The sequence below is a fragment of the Castor canadensis genome, chromosome 4 (genome assembly GCF_047511655.1).
Source record: "Castor canadensis chromosome 4, mCasCan1.hap1v2, whole genome shotgun sequence".
In the NCBI taxonomy this organism is placed as follows: domain Eukaryota; kingdom Metazoa; phylum Chordata; class Mammalia; order Rodentia; family Castoridae; genus Castor; species Castor canadensis.
This window is the reverse complement of record NC_133389.1, coordinates 92,395,320-92,412,600: the sequence shown is the minus strand read 5'-3', so window position 1 is coordinate 92,412,600 and position 17,281 is coordinate 92,395,320. Positions and strand designations below refer to the sequence as shown.

The window sequence follows — 17,281 nt, the reverse complement described above, 5'->3', positions numbered from 1 at the left end:
GGCAGGGGCGGCCTGGCTGGTGGGGGCGTGGAGGGGGAGGAGGGGGCGGGCTCCAATCTGGTTCCATCTGGTTCTCCCACCGCCCCTGCCACAGGTCCTAGCAGCTCTGGCTGCGGGAGAAGCAGCAGCAGCCAGGCAGCATCCTCTGGGAAGGCTCTCACGCTCCACAGACCCCACCCCCAACTGTCACACGCTCCCCCCTGTGCCGCCATCATGCCCAAGAGGAAGGTCAGCTCAGCCAAAGGCATGGCAAAGGAAGAGCACAAGAGGAGGTCGGCAAGGTTGTCAGCTAAGCCTGCACCTGCAAAGGTGGAGTCGAAGCCCAAAAAGGCAGCAGGGAAGGAGAAGTCTTCAGACAAGAAAGTGCAAGCAAAAGGAAAAAGGGAAGCAAAGGGAAAACAAGCTGAAGTGGCTAACCAAGAAAGAAGATTTACCTGCAGAAAATGGAGAAAATAAAAATGAGGAGAGTGCAGCTTCTGACGATGCAGAAGAGAAAGAAGCCACGGCTGACTAATCACACACCACATCTCACCAGTACTCCCCGTCTCCCTTCTTGTACAATCCAGAGGAATATTTTTATCAACTATTTTGTAGATACAAGTTTTTTAGTAGCTCTAGAAACATTTTTAAAAAGGAGGGAATCCCACCTCATCCCATTTTTTAAGTGTAAATGATTTTTTTAAGAAGTGAAATCACGGCAAGATTCCAAGATGGCGGCTAGAGGGAGGAAGCAGAAAGTGAGCCTCCTATAGTGAAATCTTGGAGAGACGCTGGAGACACATTTTGCAGGCAAAATCACTGAGAAGAGGCATAACTTTGACCCCTCCACACCTCCAGCAGGCGCAGAGAATCTCCACTTCACGGTAAATGGAGAAACCAGGAGGGCCCCCGGGCCACCAGTCGCCTGCGCACAGATGGCTTGGGAAGACACGGACCAGGTGACCTTCACAGTACCGCGGTACTCCCACGGACAAGCCTGGGCCAGAGCAGCATGGCCCCCTGGACAGACTGACCTCCACCCGGGGAAAAAAGAGAAATTGAAAATAAGCAATAAGAACAATAAAGACACACGGGAAAGAGGGTGGGGCACCCTGAGCGTCAAAGATTGGGGGAAGGGAATCCCTCCCAGGACTGTAAATAAACAAGCTGGGCGGGCCAGAGAGGCTCTGGCGGGAGCTGGGGTGTGCACCCAGCAACCTGGAGTGGGAAAGCTTGTGAGAGTGGCGGAGGGAGGAAAACTCCACAGGAGAGGAGGGAAGACCCACTTCCCACGTGAACTGTAAACAAACATGGTGGCTGGCAGGAGCAGCATCACCGCCCAGTAATCAGGACCAGGAAAGCTTGTGAAAGTGGCAATGGGAGGAAAACTCCACAGGAGAGGGGGGAAGACCCATCTCCCACATGAACTGTAAATAAACACGCAGGCCTGACAATGCGGGTGCAGTGTCACCTTTCCCAGTGCTTGGAAAGGCAAAAGCTTGTAACAGAGGCTCCCACACAGGAGAACTCTGAGCAAACAAAGCCTGAGGGGCCAGGTGACTGCTAAGCTCACCCCAGAGATCTGCATAAATAACACCTGCAGCAACAGCAGGCTGACAGCAGCGGGCAGGCAAGCCACAGCTGCAGATACTATTCTCAGAACTGTCTCCAGACTCTTTTTTTTCTTTTTCTCCCTACCTTTGATGAGAGAACAACCGAATTACACCTGCATGCTGAAAAACTTACTGAAACTGTATTGCATTTGAACTTGGGACACTAGGTGGGGTTTTGTGTGTGTGTGTGTGTGTGTGTGTGTGTGTGTATGTGTAGTTTTGTTCTACTTTATGCATCCCCTTTGATGAGACAACTACAGAACAACATCTGAGGCACCATCTCCAGAATTGGAGACTGAGACAGACACCCAAATTATTAAGACTGAAACTTCATTGCATTTGAACTTGGAGGTTTTTTGGTTTTTTGGTTTTTTTTTTTAATTTTCTATTTTTGATTTTATTTTAACTTATTTTTATATATAGATATTTCTTTTATTTACTTATTTTTTATTTTTATTCTTATCTTTATTTTTTTTATTTTTGATTTTCAATCCTCTCTGTCTCTCTAATGTCTGTTCAGCTTACTGTCAATTAGTACACTAATGCTCCCTCTTTATACCTTTGAAACTTTCTTGTCTGAAACCTTGTTCTGTTTTCTCCCTCTTGTCTGTGTATTTGTTTTCCTCTTTTCTTTAACTTCTTGCTTTCCATCTCAGCTCACCCTTCCATTCTAAATATTACCATTATTATTATTACAAGCTAGAAAATACTTAATTGCACACAGAATAGGGACAGTAACAACACTAAAGACAATGATGGGAAGACAGAAAAAACAGGGAAACCAGTTTCCCCACAGCAAAAAATTAGTACAGGAACCAGAGGGGAATGAAGAAAACAGAAACTCAGCTCCAGACTCCAACAAAATGAAGATAAACTATGCCAAAGACCCAATGAAGCCCACAAGAATAATTTAAAAGAAGACATACTACAGGTACTCAATGAGAATTTTATAGAGATGATACTGGATAGGGTCAACCAAAATGTACAGGAGACACTCAAGAAATTCCAAGACAACAAAAATAGAGAATTTGAAAAAGCAAAAGAAGAAATAAAGGAAACCATAGAAGCACTGTATAAACACCAAAGTGAAACAGAGAACACGATGAATAAATGGATAAATGAACTCAGGACAAAAACAGACAACATTAAAGAGGAAACCACCCAGGATATGGAAAACCTCAGAAAAAAGAATGAAACAGAACTGCAAAACAAAACGGAAGGCCAATCCAGCAGAATAGAACAAACAGAAGACAGAATCTCAGAACATGAAGATGAAATGGTAATTAAAGGAAAAACTGAAGAACTATTAATTAAACAACTCAAGACCTGTGAAAAGAAAATGCAAGAACTCACTGACTCCATCAAAAGACCAAATTTGAGAATCATGGGCATCGAAGAAGGAGAAGAGGTGCAAGCGAAGGGAATGCGTAATCTATTCAACAAAATAATAATGGAAAATTTCCCAAATCTAGAGAAAGATATTCCCATTCAGATGCAAGAGGCCTCCAGGACACCAAACAGACCAGATCAAAATAGAACTACCCCACGACATATCATCATTAAAACAACAAGTTCAGAAACTAAGGAAAGAATATTGAAGGCTGTAAGAGAGAAAGAACAAGTAACATACAAAGGTAAACCCATCAAAATCACAGCAGACTTCTCAACAGAAACATTAAAAGCAAGAAGAGCATGGGGTGAGATCTTCCAGGCACTGAATGAAAATAACTTCGACCCCAGGATACTCTACCCAGCACAGCTATCATTCAAAATAGATGGAGCAATAAAAGTCTTCCATGATAAGCAGAAACTAAAACAATAGGTGACCACAAAGCCACCACTACAAAAGATTATTCAAGGGATTCTGCACACAGAAAGTGAAACCCAACTTAACCATGAAAAGACAGGCAGCACCAAACCACAGGAAAAGAAAAAGCAAGACAGTAGAGAGTAACCTCAACTTAGGTACACACAATCAAACCTTCAAACAACTAAGACAACTAAATGACAGGAATCACCACATACCTATCAGTACTAACGCTTAATGTTAACGGATTTAATTCACCCATTAAAAGGCACCACTTGATGAAATGGATTAGAAAGGAAGATCCAACAATTTGTTGCTTACAGGACACCCATCTCATTGACAGAAATAAGCATAGGCTTAGGATGAAAGGCTGGAAGAAGATTTACCAAGCCAATGGCCCCCGAAAACAGGCAGGAGTAGCAATACTTATCTCTGACAAAGTAGACTTCAAATCTACATTGATCAAACGAGATAAAAAGGACATTCCATACTAATAAAAGAGGAAATAGACCAAAAGGAAATAATAATTATCAACCTATATGCACCCAATGTCAATGCATCCAATTTCATCAAACATACCCTGAAAGACCTAAAAGCATATATAAACGCCAACACAGTGGTTGTGGGAGACTTTAACACCTCATTATCATCAATAGATAGGTCATCCAAACAAAAAATCAATAAAGTAATCCAAGATCTAAAATATGCAATAGATCAAATGGACCTAGTTGATGTCTACAGAACATTTCATCCAACCTCTACACAATATACATTCTTCTCAGCAGCCCATGGAACCTTCTCCAAAATAGATCATATCCTAGGGCACAAAGCAAGCCTCAGCAAATATTAGAAAATAGAAATTCTTACATGCATACTATCTGATCACAATGTAGTAAAAGTAGAACTCAACAACAAAAGTAAATACAAAAAACATGCAAACAGCTGGAAACTAAATAACTCATTACTTAATGAAGAATAGATCATTGATGAAATAAAAGAGGAAATTAAAGAGTTCCTGGAAGTCAATGAAAATGAAAACACAACCTACCGGACACTATGGGACACAGCCAAGGCAGTCCTGAGAGGAAAGTTTATAGCCATGAGTGCATATATTAAAATGACTGAAAGATCCCAAATCAATGACCTAATAATACATCTCAAACTCTTAGAAAAACAAGAACAAGCAAATCCCAAAACAAATAGAAGGAGAGAAATAATAAAAATAAGAGCTGAAATCAACGAAATAGAAACCAAAAATAACATACAAAGAATTAATGAAACAAAAAGTTGGTTCTTTGAAAAAATAAACAAGATTTATAGACCCCAGGTAAATCTGACTAAAATGAGGAAAGAAAAAACCCAAATTAGTAGAATCAGAATGCAAAAGGGGAGATAACAACAAACACCATGGAAGTCCAGGAAATCATCAGAGACTACTTTGAGAACTCCAATAAATTTGAAAATCTTGAAGAAATGGACAGATTTCTAGATATATACAAACATCCAAAATTGAACCAAGAGGAAATTAATCACCTGAATAGATCTATAACACAAAATGAAATTGAAGCAGCAATCAAGAGTCTCCCCAAAAGAAAAGTCCAGGACCTGATGGATTCTCTGCTGAATTCTATCAGACCTTTAAAGAAGAACTGATACCAACCCTCCTTAAACTGTTCCACGAAATAGAAAGGGAAGGAAAACTGCCAAACACATTTTATGAAGCCAGTATTACACTTATCCCAAAACCAGGCAAAGACACCTCCAAAAAGGAGAACTATAGGCCAATCTCCTTAATGAACATTGATGCAAAAATCCTCAACAAAATAATGGCAAACCGAATTCAACAACACATCAAAAAGATTATTCACCACAACCAAGTAGGCTTCATCCCAGGGATACAGGGGTGGTTCAACATACGAAAATCAATAAATGTAATACACCACATTAACAGAAGCAAAAACAAAAATCACTTGATCATCTCAATAGATGCAGAAAAAGCCTTTGATAAGATCCAACATCATTTCATGATAAAAGCTCTGAGAAAACTAGGAATAGAAGGAAAGTACTTCAACATTATAAAAGCTATATATGTCAAACCTACAGCCAGCATTATACTTAATGAAGAAAAACTGAAACCATTCCCTGTAAAATCAGGAACCAGACAAGGATGCCCACTATCTCCACTCCTATTCAACATAGTACTGGAATTCCTAGCCAGAGCAATTAGGCAAGAAGAAGGAATAAAAGGAATACAAATAGGTAAAGAAACTGTCAAAATATCCCTATTTGCAGATGACATGATCCTATACCTTAAAGACCCAAAAAACTCTACTCAGAAGCTTCTAGACATCATCAATAGCTATAGCAAGGTAGCAGGATGTAAAATCAACATAGAAAAATCATTAGCATTTCTATACATTAAAAATGAGCAAACTGAAAAAGAATGTATGAAAACAATTCCATTTACAATAGCCTCAAAAAAAATCAAATACCTAGGTGTAAACCTAACAAAAGATGTGAAAGACCTCTACAAGGAAAACTACACACTTCTGAAGAAAGAGATTGAGGAAGACTATAGAAAGTGGAGAGATCTCCCATGCTCATGGATTGGTAGAATCAACATAGTAAAAATGTCAATACTCCCAAAAGTAATCTACATGTTTAATGCAATTCCCATCAAAATTCCAATGAAAAATCTACCATGAAATTTATATGGAAACACAAGAGGCCACGAATAGCCAAGGCAATACTCAGTCAAAAGAACAATGCAGGAGGTATCACGATACCTGACTTCAAACTATATTACAAAGCAATAACAATAAAAACAGCATGGTACTGGCACAAAAACAGACATGAAAACCAGTGGAACAGAATAGAGGACCCAGATATGAAGCCACACAACTATAACCAACTTGTCTTTGACAAAGGAGCTAAAAATATATGATGGAGAAATAGCAGCCTCTTCAACAAAAACTGCTGGGAACACTGGTTAGCAGTCTGCAAAAAACTGAAACTAGATCCATGTATATCACCCTATACCAATATTAACGCAAAATGGATCAAGGACCTTAATATCAGACCCCAAACTCTAAAGTTGGTACAGGAAAGAGTAGTAAATACTCTGGAACTAATAAGTATGGGCAAGACTTTCTCAATAGAACCCCAGCAGCAGTTCAGCAACTAAAAGATAGCATAGATAAATGGGACTTCATAAAACTAAAAAGCTTCTGCTCAACAAAAGAAATGGTCTCTAAACTGAAGAGAACACCCACAGAGTGAGAGAAAATATTTGCCAGCTACACATCAGACAAAGGACTGATAACCAGAATATACAGGGAATTTAAGAAACTAAACTCTCCTAAAATCAATGAACCAATGAAGAAATGGGCAACTGAACTAAACAGAACTTTCTCAAAAGAAGAAATTCAAATGGCCAAAAAACACATGAAAAAATGCTCACCATCTCTAGCAATAAAGGAAATGCAAATTAAAACCACACTAAGATTCCACCTCACCCGTGTTAGAATAGCCATCATTAGAAACACCACCAACAACAGGTGTTGGTGAGGATGTGGGGAAAAAGGAACCCTCTTACACCGCTGGTGGGAATGCAAACTAGTACAACCACTCTGGAAAAAAATTTGGAAGCTTCTTAAAAATCTAAACATAGATCTGCCATATGATCTATCAATACCACTCATGGGAATATAAAAGAAATGCAACAGGTTAAGAGGCACCTGGACACCCATGTTTATTGCAGCACTATTCACAATAGCTAAATTGTGGAAACAACCAAGATGCCCCACTATTGATGAATGGATTTTTAAAATATGGAATTTATACACAATGGAATACTACTCATCCGTGAAGAAGAATGAAATCTTATCATTTGCAGGTAAATGGATGGAACTGGAGAACATCATCCCAAGCAAGATTAGCCAGACCCAGAAGACCAAAAATCGTATGTTCTCCTTCATATGCGGACTTTAGATCAAGGGCAAACACAACAAGGGGATTGGACTTTGATCACATGATGGGATGAGCACACAAGGGAGGTATGAGGATAGGCAAGAAACCCAAAAAAATAAGATAGCTTTTGATGTCCTTAATGCAAAGGAACTAATGCAGAAAATTTAAAGTGACAGAGGTCAATAGGAGAAGGGGACCAGGACCTAGAAAAAGGTTAGAGAAGAATTAATTTAGAATATAACACACATATACAGGAAAGCAATGCAAGTAAACTCCCTGTATAGCTATCTTTATCTCAACTAGCAAAAACCCTTGGTCCTTCCTATTATTGCTTATACTCTCTCTTCAACAAAATTAGAGATAAGGGCAAAATAGTTTCTGCCTCGTAGCAGAAGTTTACTCTGCAAAGTACTGTTGAGAGAATAAAAGGAAAAGCCACAAAAGAAAAGTATTTGCCAAAGATACATCTGATCAAGGACTGTTCTTTAATCCTACAGTGTAAGCCAGTGTATCAAGTACTTACTGAACACCTATTCAGTATTTAGCCATATACAACGCAAAAGGAAGAGAAAGAAAAGAGCATAGAAAGCATGAGCCTAGACCTCAAAGTGAAGGATATGACTAGAAGCCAAGGATGCAAGAAGAAACCACAGAAGCACAGCCTGGAGATAGCAGGGAACCTGGATTACAGTCAGGAGACCAGCTGGCCTGAGCCAAGTCCTCTCCCCTTGGCAGCTTCAGCTCCCTTACCTGAAAAACTGGAAGGCCTAGTGAAGTCAAGCCAGGCCTTCCAGAAGTCTGTTCCCATCTCTCAGGGTATGAATTTGTGACAGTTCAGACTACCTGCCTTGCTTGGTTGCAAAGATAAGAGACCCAAGTAGGTTACCTCAAGAGTGGCAGTAGGTGAAGAAAGTCATTGTCAGGTACACAGGGAATACACAAGAACGTGGAAATCCCAGACACAGGCAACTCTGTAACCTGGCCTCTCCCTCTGACTCCCTCCCCTCCATGGCACCTTTGATTCTCCCTAGAATCCATAATTTTTTCTCCCTACCAACAGATTCAAGCTTTTGACTCCCTCATAATTTCAGTTAACATGTGGCTTTTGCTATTACTGTGTCTAGACTCTTGAGAGATCAGCAGATCACTGGTAAATCTATTCATCTTTTTATACCAGGTCATAGTCATATTCCACTGTGAACATTGAGGAAATGTGAACACTTTGAAGAAACTTCCTTACATCATTTGGGATTCTGAAATGAGAATCAAGCCTCACCCTTGGGCCCACAAGATGAGTTGAGGCACAGATCACTCCATAGCAAGTAAAGCATTCTGGCAGCAGAAGCAATGGTCAGGCGCCTTTCCTTAGGAAATGTGTGAGTGACTAAGGGTCTGGAGGTCAAATGTCATAACATACAATTTAATCAAGTGCCTAACAAAGTATCTCATTCAGAATATGGGTTGGATTGCCTTAACCATGATGGCACTTTATATTCTACCTCCCTCCGGCATCCATAATTAGACTGTCCCAGAAGGTGTGTGAATATTTGTCCACTGATTCAAATCTTCTAGCGATGGGGGAAACAGATCAGTCAGTCCCACTGCCATAAATGCTCTTAGGGATATTACCACTCATGGTTCATGCTTTTGTTTTGAGTTTTTTTATTTGTTTTGTTTTATTTTGTTTGGGGAGTTTGGGGCAATACTGGGCCTTATGTTTACTAGGTAAGTGCTCTACCACTTGAGCTCTGACCCCAGTCTTGATTCATGCCTCTGTACACAGTGAGTCCTCGGACAAGGTGTAAAGACCTTTGGATTGTAAATGAGGAGTCCTGGATCATTTGTTAACCTTTAAAAAAAAAAAAAAAAACACTTAACCTTCCTGGGCCTTGACTCCTCACTTGCACAATTAGAATAACACCTTTCTCTGTAGCCTTTATAGAATTATAACAAGAAACAAAGGAGAAAACACATCAGAAATTGCTTATAAAGGCACAACATCCTAAGTACATTTAAATTAAAGAAATTAACAACAGCTAATTTGTTCAGAGAACACAATCTATATTTAGGCATTGGGGGGGAAAAGACTAGAAAGAAATACCAGCACTTTCTGGTAAATAATGGTAGTTATCTCTGGAGGGTAAGATATGGGTGATTTTCATTTCTTTATCTCTTTATTCTACATTTTTCAAGTTTCCTATAATAAACACATTAGTGTGCAAAGCAGAATATAGTCTAAAATATTTGTGAGTTACTGGGATCCTACTTTCTTCCTTGACTACATTGGTTGCCGCTGGACATTTTATTGCTCTGTTTCTAAATGTTTCACTTAAAGGCTGGGCAAAAAAGTAAAAGAAGGTCAGTTTCAAACCAATCAATTCCCACTGTAGGTTAGCATCCTTTCAATGGATTCAATAGACAGAGACAGTGGAGACCTCGTAGATGGAATAAGGCTTAGACATAACATGTTTGCATTCCAACTATTCAGACTGCCCTTGCTCCCTGATACTAAGATTTAACCCTGCCACGCTGTTCCATTTCCTTTGGGAATCTGTATGATGCTGCACTGAAATTGTTTTTTAAAAATGCACACAGAAAGCAAGAGCACACAAGGGAGGGATGAGGATAGGTAAGACACCTAAAAAACTAGATAGCATTTGTTGCCCTCAACACAGAAAAACTAAAGCAGATACTTTAAAGCAACTGAGGCCAATAGGAGAAGGGGACCAGGAACTAGAGAAAAAGTTAGATCAAAAAGAATTAACCTAGAAGGTAACACCCACGCACAGGAAATCAATGTGAGTCAATACCCTGTATAGCGATCCTTATCTCAACTAGCAAAAACCCCTGGTCCTTCCTATTATTGCTTATACTCTCTCTTCAACAAAATCAGAGATAAGGGCAAAATAGTTTCTGCCTGGTAGCGAGGGGTAAGGGGGGGTAAAGGAGGGAGTGGGGAGAAGGGGGGAGAAATGACCCAAACATTGTATGCACATATGAATAAAATAAAAATTTTTTAAAAAAACTAAGATATACATAAAAAAAAATGCTCACAGACCCCAGAATAAAGAGACATGATTTGGAGGTTTTGTGCAAATGTGATTGATAACGTGGTATTGCTTACTATGATGGTTAATTTGACAGGATAAAAGACTCTACATAGAACCTGTTAAGCAGTATTTGGAGTGTCTGTGGTGGTGTTTCCAGAGGAGATTAACATGTGAGTCTGAAGGAACTGGATGGAGAAGATCCATTCTCAATATGGGCAGGCATCATCCAATTGTCTGAGGGTCTCCTGAAAACATCAGAGAAAAAGGTGAGTATATCTCTGTCTCTGGGAGCTTGGATGCAATCTTTCTCTCCTGTCTGAGACATCTGAACTCCAGGACCCCTGGTCTTTGGACTCCAGGAGTTGCACCACTGGCTCCCTGGGTTCTCAGGCCTTCAGTCATGGACTAAGGATTACACCATCAGCTTCAGAGGCCTTCAGACTTTAACTGAGCCACATCACTGGCCTCCCAAGGACTCCAGCTTACAAATGGCCTGTCACAGAATTTCTCAGTCTCCCTAATCACAAAATCAATAAGCACCTTTTTCTTATGTTTATCTATCTATCACCTATGTCTCTAATCTCTATCCTGTTGGTCTGTTTCTCTGGAGAACCATGACTAATGCACAATATATCAGCAATGAGCCCTCTGGCTATAATGATAACAAAAACAAATAATTTCATCATTGAACTAAATATTTTTGAATCCCTACCATCGCTGAACAATATGGTGGCAGACCCAGTCTCTTAGCATTTAACACAATGCATTTAACCAGCAATCGTGGAATGATTATATGAGCACCACATAATTTCATGACTGACTCCTCCCCCACAAACATGAGCAGGACTATCCTTGAAGGAATTGGAAACCTTAGCTGCCCTGAAGAAAGGTAAACCTTTTCTGCTACCTCAAAAATAAGGGGAGAAACATTACTTCTTCCTTGGAATCAAACTAAAGCAAATAAAAAGGAGAGAGAGAGAGATGTTTCAAAAAGTAAACTGAGCAAAGACAGAATGTTAAGTGATGCTACCAATCACTGCTAATTATGTTCTGGAATAATAATGATATTTTTGCTTGCTTTTTTATGGTGCTGGGGGCTGAACTCAGGGCCTCATGCATGCTAAGCAGGCCATCTACCACTTGACCCGTGTTCCCAGACTTTTTTGCTATAGTATTTTGGGAACAAGGTCTAGCACTTTTGTCTGGGGTTGACCTGAACCTCAATCTCCTTATATACAATTCCTCAGGAGCTGGTATTATGGGTATGCACCACCATGCCCAGCTTTTGGTTGAGATGTGGTCTTACTAACATTTTCCCCTGGGTGGCCTCAGACATGATCCTCCCAATCTCTGCCTCCCAAACAGTTGGGATTACTTACTTGGTTAAGGTCTTATACATCAAAGCATTTAAGAATTAAGTAAATTGAAATTTAACATTGTTTTAAAGTAATCTGGGAGGAGAAGGTAGGCAGACTTGGGAGACTGGCCACATGTTCATTATTGTGGGAAATGTGTGGAAGAAACATGTGGTGACTTCACGAGCTCCCACACTTGTCTGCATGCTGGAACCAGCCCGGGCCTTCAAAACTACAGATGCCTTCATTCTGTCCTCAGAGACTGTGATGCCACTGGTCTGAGAGGAATTTTTGAAAGATCCTCAAATTATGTAATTCTCTATATTTCTGAGGATTTCTAATAGCTTGCAAACAATGATTTTTTAATGCAGTGGGGACAAAGAGGTCATTAAATATGAGAGAAGTAGAAAAAGGTAGCTCCTGCCCCCATTTTGTCCAAGAATGGAGGACCTGCGGTCTCCCTCTAAGTCCATAAATTCCAGGCTCCCTATGCCAGCAGCTGTCTTCCCATCACTTGGCTGCTGACTTAGAATGAGGCCCATTCAGATGGCCTCACTTGGCCCTCTATCACCTACAGGTGACAAACACTGGAGACCTTCAAAGGGGCCCAAGAGTGTGGTTGGTCCCCACTCTTGAGTCTGCATGGATCTGGGTTTCCCAGTGAAGCCTCTTTCCTCCCTCTCCCTTCACCTCACCTTCCCCATCCCCAACTCTCTCCTTCTCCTTTATGATGTTGAATTATACACTTTTGCCTCCTACTTGGTAGGTGAGTCTAGGGCTTCCCCACAGTGCCATAATTGAGTTTAATCATCTTTGGCTGGACGGATGTGTTTCACTAACTCATTTCCAGTGGGGACCTGCAAACCCCTCTCACCTGGCTTCGCTCAGACTCCCACAGACAGGCCCATCTTAGGGGATAATGCTTTATTTTAACCAGAATCTCTCAATAGTAGGTTTCATGTTCTCAACTGTGCTCACCGTGGGGCTGTGATTTTTCCTCATGGAAACGCTATTATTATAGAACCCCAGGCTTACGTCCCCAACAATAGTTCTCTATTATTCTGGGGAAATGGTACTTTAGAGAGAGATTTACATGTGGCTCTCTAAAATAAGCCAAGCATGGCTGAGAAGCAAAACCTGGCATACAAACTGTAACTCCAGCCAGCCTCCGACACTCTCTGAGCCCCTAGTTATGGCTAGAACGTCACTCTAAATGTGAGAAGACCTGCGAAATGAAAAGTCTCCCCAGAAGACTGAATCCTGGCTTTGCCCTGTAGCTCCTTCATTCTAATCAGCTTGTGAGGAAATCTCAAGTTTTAAGGCCACTGAGTGCCCTGGTTCTAGACACTTACAGCAGAGGTTGCACACCCCCATGCCCATGGGGGCAGACCTGAGAATCACCAAGCAGGCTGACTTGGGTTTTGTGGGGACTGCAAGCACACACCTCTCTCAAGAAGGCAACCACTACTTACTTTCTGGCCATTGTGTTATGAGTAAATATTGGCTTGGCATAGCCACAACTGTTTTTTGGTTTTGTTTTTGTTTTTTTTCCAGAGGAGCTAGATACCTGGAATTGCAAGTAAAAGCTCTCCATGTTTAAATGAAAGACAAATCATTCTGTTTGTAGTGGCAAACACTGCCCGCCAATCCCCAAGTTTACCCTCCAATATGCTACCTGAGCTCAGTTGTCAGTTGTCTCACTAGGGTCTCCAGCCCTCCCTGCCTTTTCGTGCTACCTCCCTTAGCCAATCCCCAGCCCACAGAGCACCCTGAAAAGGCCTGCTCTCCAGCAGACCTGCAAACATCCCGCTTGTTTGCCTCCTATCCTACTGTAGAGAAGGGTGTCTAATTATCTTGGTATCCTCAGATCCTTACTGGTGTCTGGCAAATAGGTCTCGAATGTGCGCGTGTTAAATGAGTGAACAAATGAGTCCGTATGTCATTTGCCCCTTGCCCCACACACCACGCTGGCATTCTTATCCCCGTCACACGGGTGAGGGACTTGTGTCAAATGCCACAGCTTGTGAGAGACTTAACTGGAATTCCAACCCCCATGTTTGACCCCAAGCTGTGCTCCCCACAGTCTTCACGAGTCTTGCATCACGGGTCCTAGCTTGAGCACAAACAGCACGTTAACAAGTGCAAAAAGTCCTCTTTCCGTCCCCGTGTGTCACCAAAGCACACATTATTCCCTGTTTCAGTGTGCCCCTCGCCGGGTCAAGGCCTGAAGTGGGTCAATGAAGTGTGTTTTTTAAATGCCCACTCGTATCCCAGGGTGGTGCATCACCGCACTCGCCCCCACCCTCTACCCCACCACTTAGGAGTGAGTTCTCAAGTACAAAGTATCTTCCGTTCTGCCTTTGGCCGGTTAAGAATTTGAAAGAGGGGGAGAAGGAGGGAGAGAGGAAGGCGAACACTCAAATCCTTCCCTGAGAACCAGCGCCCACCTGCTCCCAGGAAACGGACCCGCGAGCTTCGGCTCTAGCCGAGCAGCGCGGGAACCCCACGCTCTGCCGCAGGTTCGCCCCAAACCGCGCAAAAGCGCGGGGACCGCACATCCCTCTGCGAACAGCCTGTGCGCCCCCGGCGGCCAAATCCGAGTGCCTGGCCCGCCACCTTGTGGACACTGCGAGTAAAGCAGCTGTTAGGCTGGCTCCAGAGGGGCCAGCGAGAGGGAATGGTGAGAGACAGGAATAGAGAGAAGTAGATTCATTCTGCAACCTTAAAGAGGACCCGCGAGACGATCCGAGGAGCGCTTTTCTCCGTACAATGCCCCAACCCAAACCAAAGACACATCTTGGTGTCACTCAGAGGTTTAAACTTTGTGGCAGTGACAGAATCTCCAAGAGGAAATTTTAAACTATAGATCCCCACCCATTCCAATCGAGTTAGGGAATCTTCAGAATCTCATCTTTAATTTTAAGTTAATTTTATTGTGGCTTGAAAACACATTAACAGAATTTTTCCATTGACACTATTAAGTGTCCAGTTCAGTGTGGTATATTCAATCATTGTTAAACAGATCCTATAACCTGCACTCCTTGCAAAACTAAAATGTCTTTTAAATCACACCCTGCTTATTCTTCCTGCCCTTGGTCCCTCATAACCAACAGTCTACCTTCTGTTTCTATGACTTTGACTACTCCAGGGACCTCACAGAATCACACAGTATTTGGTGACTAGTTTATTTCACTTAGTACAATGTCCTCACAGTTCACCCATGTTGTAGCATGTTAAAAGAGTTCTTCCTTTTTGTTGACTGAATATTAGTCCATTGTATGCATGTATATACCATATTTTATGTGTCCATCTCAGTGAACATTTGGGTAGCTTCTACCTTTTGGCTTCTGTGAAATCTACTGCTATGAGGATTGGTGTGTAAATATCTCTTTGAGATACTGCTTCATTCCTTTTGCATATGTACACACACGTGAGACTGCTAGGTCATATGGCAGCTGTATTTGTAGCTTTAGTTTTAACAGGCCCATATAGTGACTCAAAAGAACCAGTAGTGTGGTCGAGCCCTTCACCACACAGGTGGGAAACCCAGGATTGCACAAAAGGCCACCATTGACTGGGGCTTGCTCAATCCTTACCCATCTAAACAAATTTAGAATTCTGGGTGCTTCCAATTACTCAACCTGCTAATAGCCTGGAGGAGATCAACCATAAGTAATGGTGATCCCTGCTATCACATAAATGAGCCAGGTCGTATGACAGTGACTCTGAGTGGGGGCTCTGATAACAATGCCACTGGCACTGGTGTAGCACTGACTGCGTCCTAAGCACTATCATAAGGGCTTCAAATATATTGATTTTTATAAACTGCACAACCACCATATGATGTTATGCTGTCACGATCCCCATTTACAGCTGAGTGAAATGAGATAACGCAGTGATAAACTGCTTGATAAATACTACACAGGAGTACACAATAGAGCCAACCATGGAAACCAGGCAGCAGGGCCCTGAAATCCCAGGTCAGGGCAAGCAACAGCTAAACTGAGACCAGAATGCCAAAGAAGAGCTCACCAGGCACAGCTCTGAGGCAGACCAGAGCATCCCTAGGCAGCAAATGCATAGGCGTGGGAATAAGCTTCCAGCAACTGAAAGATACTAACTAGAGCAGCTGAAGCAGCAGGGGAAGATGAGGGAAGAGGACAACACAGAGGAAGGCAAGGTCAGGTCGTGAAAGATGCCCATGTGAGGATAATGGGTCTCATTCCACTAGCTCTGGAAAGCCAGTGGAGACTTTTAAGCAAGGGAAAGACATTGGCTTTACCCTCTTCCTGATGGTCTTTCCTGGTGGTGTGTATGAATCAGGGCTGCAACAAGAAACTGAAGTCTGGAGGGACTCTGAGGATCCAAGTCTCCAGGTTGCTGCATTTTTGGATGTTTCACTAATATTCCATGCAAATGTGGAGTCTCTATGGCTCCTGCATCACACGTTTCTCTTCTCATGAAGTCTTTTGACGCCACTCTCTTTGGCAGCCCTTACTTAGCTGGTGACCCAGAGCCACCTTAGCCACAGGCTCTGGCAGTTGCATTTGCCTAGCCACACCATCATCACACCCCATGGCTCTGGGAACAGCGTTTGATCTTCATGGAGCTCTGATTTACCCCACATTGGGACAAGATTACTTACCCATATGGGGTGACCCTTGGCGCCTCCACCTGCTGCAGATGGGCCTCTGACTGTGAACTGGAAACTGCAGCCTGGTTAAGGGAAGAAGGAGAGGCAGCCAAAGAAATAGACGGGTTCAAGTTTCCACTGTGAAATAGCACTTACATCTATAGTAGCAGAGAAGATTAAAAGAGCTCTTTTACATGGAGCACTTGCCCTGCGTTCTGAAAAGGAGGATGTGTAAGGAACTATTTATGCCTGTGACAGTCTCTGCCTTTTATATTGACCAATGCACCTCATCACAGAAAGTACAGAATCCTCCCTATGTGATGCATTTTTTAATCGAGGTGGGGGAGAGAACCACTCAGCATAGTGTCTCTTCCAAGGGCATTCACATGTCTTAAAGGGCATCGCCTCCACCCCCACTAGACACAGCCCCATGGAACAATAAATCCAGGAGCCTGTCTTCCAGTGGTGAAAGTTGAGGGCATCCAGGAGGCTGCTTCTGCTGCTTTCTTCCTTGTCAACATGTTTGAAGGCAGTAATGTGACCTTGGGTGAGGGCTGCCACATGACCTTGGTTCCACCAATTAGACACTTGCTCCCCTGAGATGTTGAATCTTGAGAGTAACACAAGGACTGTCAAAATATTAGGTGCATTGTTTCCATGGGACCCTGCAGAGATCAGTGAGCAGAGCCTTCTAGAAGCAATCTAGTGCTCAGGAGTTCCAGGCAGAGTTCTTCAACCATCACCTTAATTTAGTGAGAAGCTCCACAACCTTCTTAAAAGATATTTAGTCCCTTTTTGCTAAAAGTCACCAAAGCTTCTGTCATTTTTTAACTAAGGAACTCATCCAGATACAATCAACATTTGGGGATTGCAGT

General features: G+C 42.2%; 1 long non-coding RNA gene and 1 pseudogene across 1 annotated transcript in view; one reads left to right on the top strand and one right to left on the bottom strand.

Moving 5' to 3' along the window:
- The first annotated feature begins 213 nt into the window (after positions 1-213).
- On the top strand, positions 214-685 carry LOC141422367 (non-histone chromosomal protein HMG-14 pseudogene; annotated as a pseudogene).
- Positions 686-9,061: 8,376 nt separating this feature from the next.
- Positions 9,062-17,281, bottom strand: part of LOC141422366 (uncharacterized) — a 52,544-nt gene continuing 44,324 nt past the window's right edge. Inside the window, exons 3-4 of the long non-coding RNA XR_012446913.1 lie at positions 10,535-10,663; positions 9,062-9,217 (exon numbers count right to left, since the gene is read on the bottom strand). This is a non-coding gene — a long non-coding RNA (uncharacterized lncRNA). The remainder of the gene's footprint in view (positions 9,218-10,534; positions 10,664-17,281) is intronic.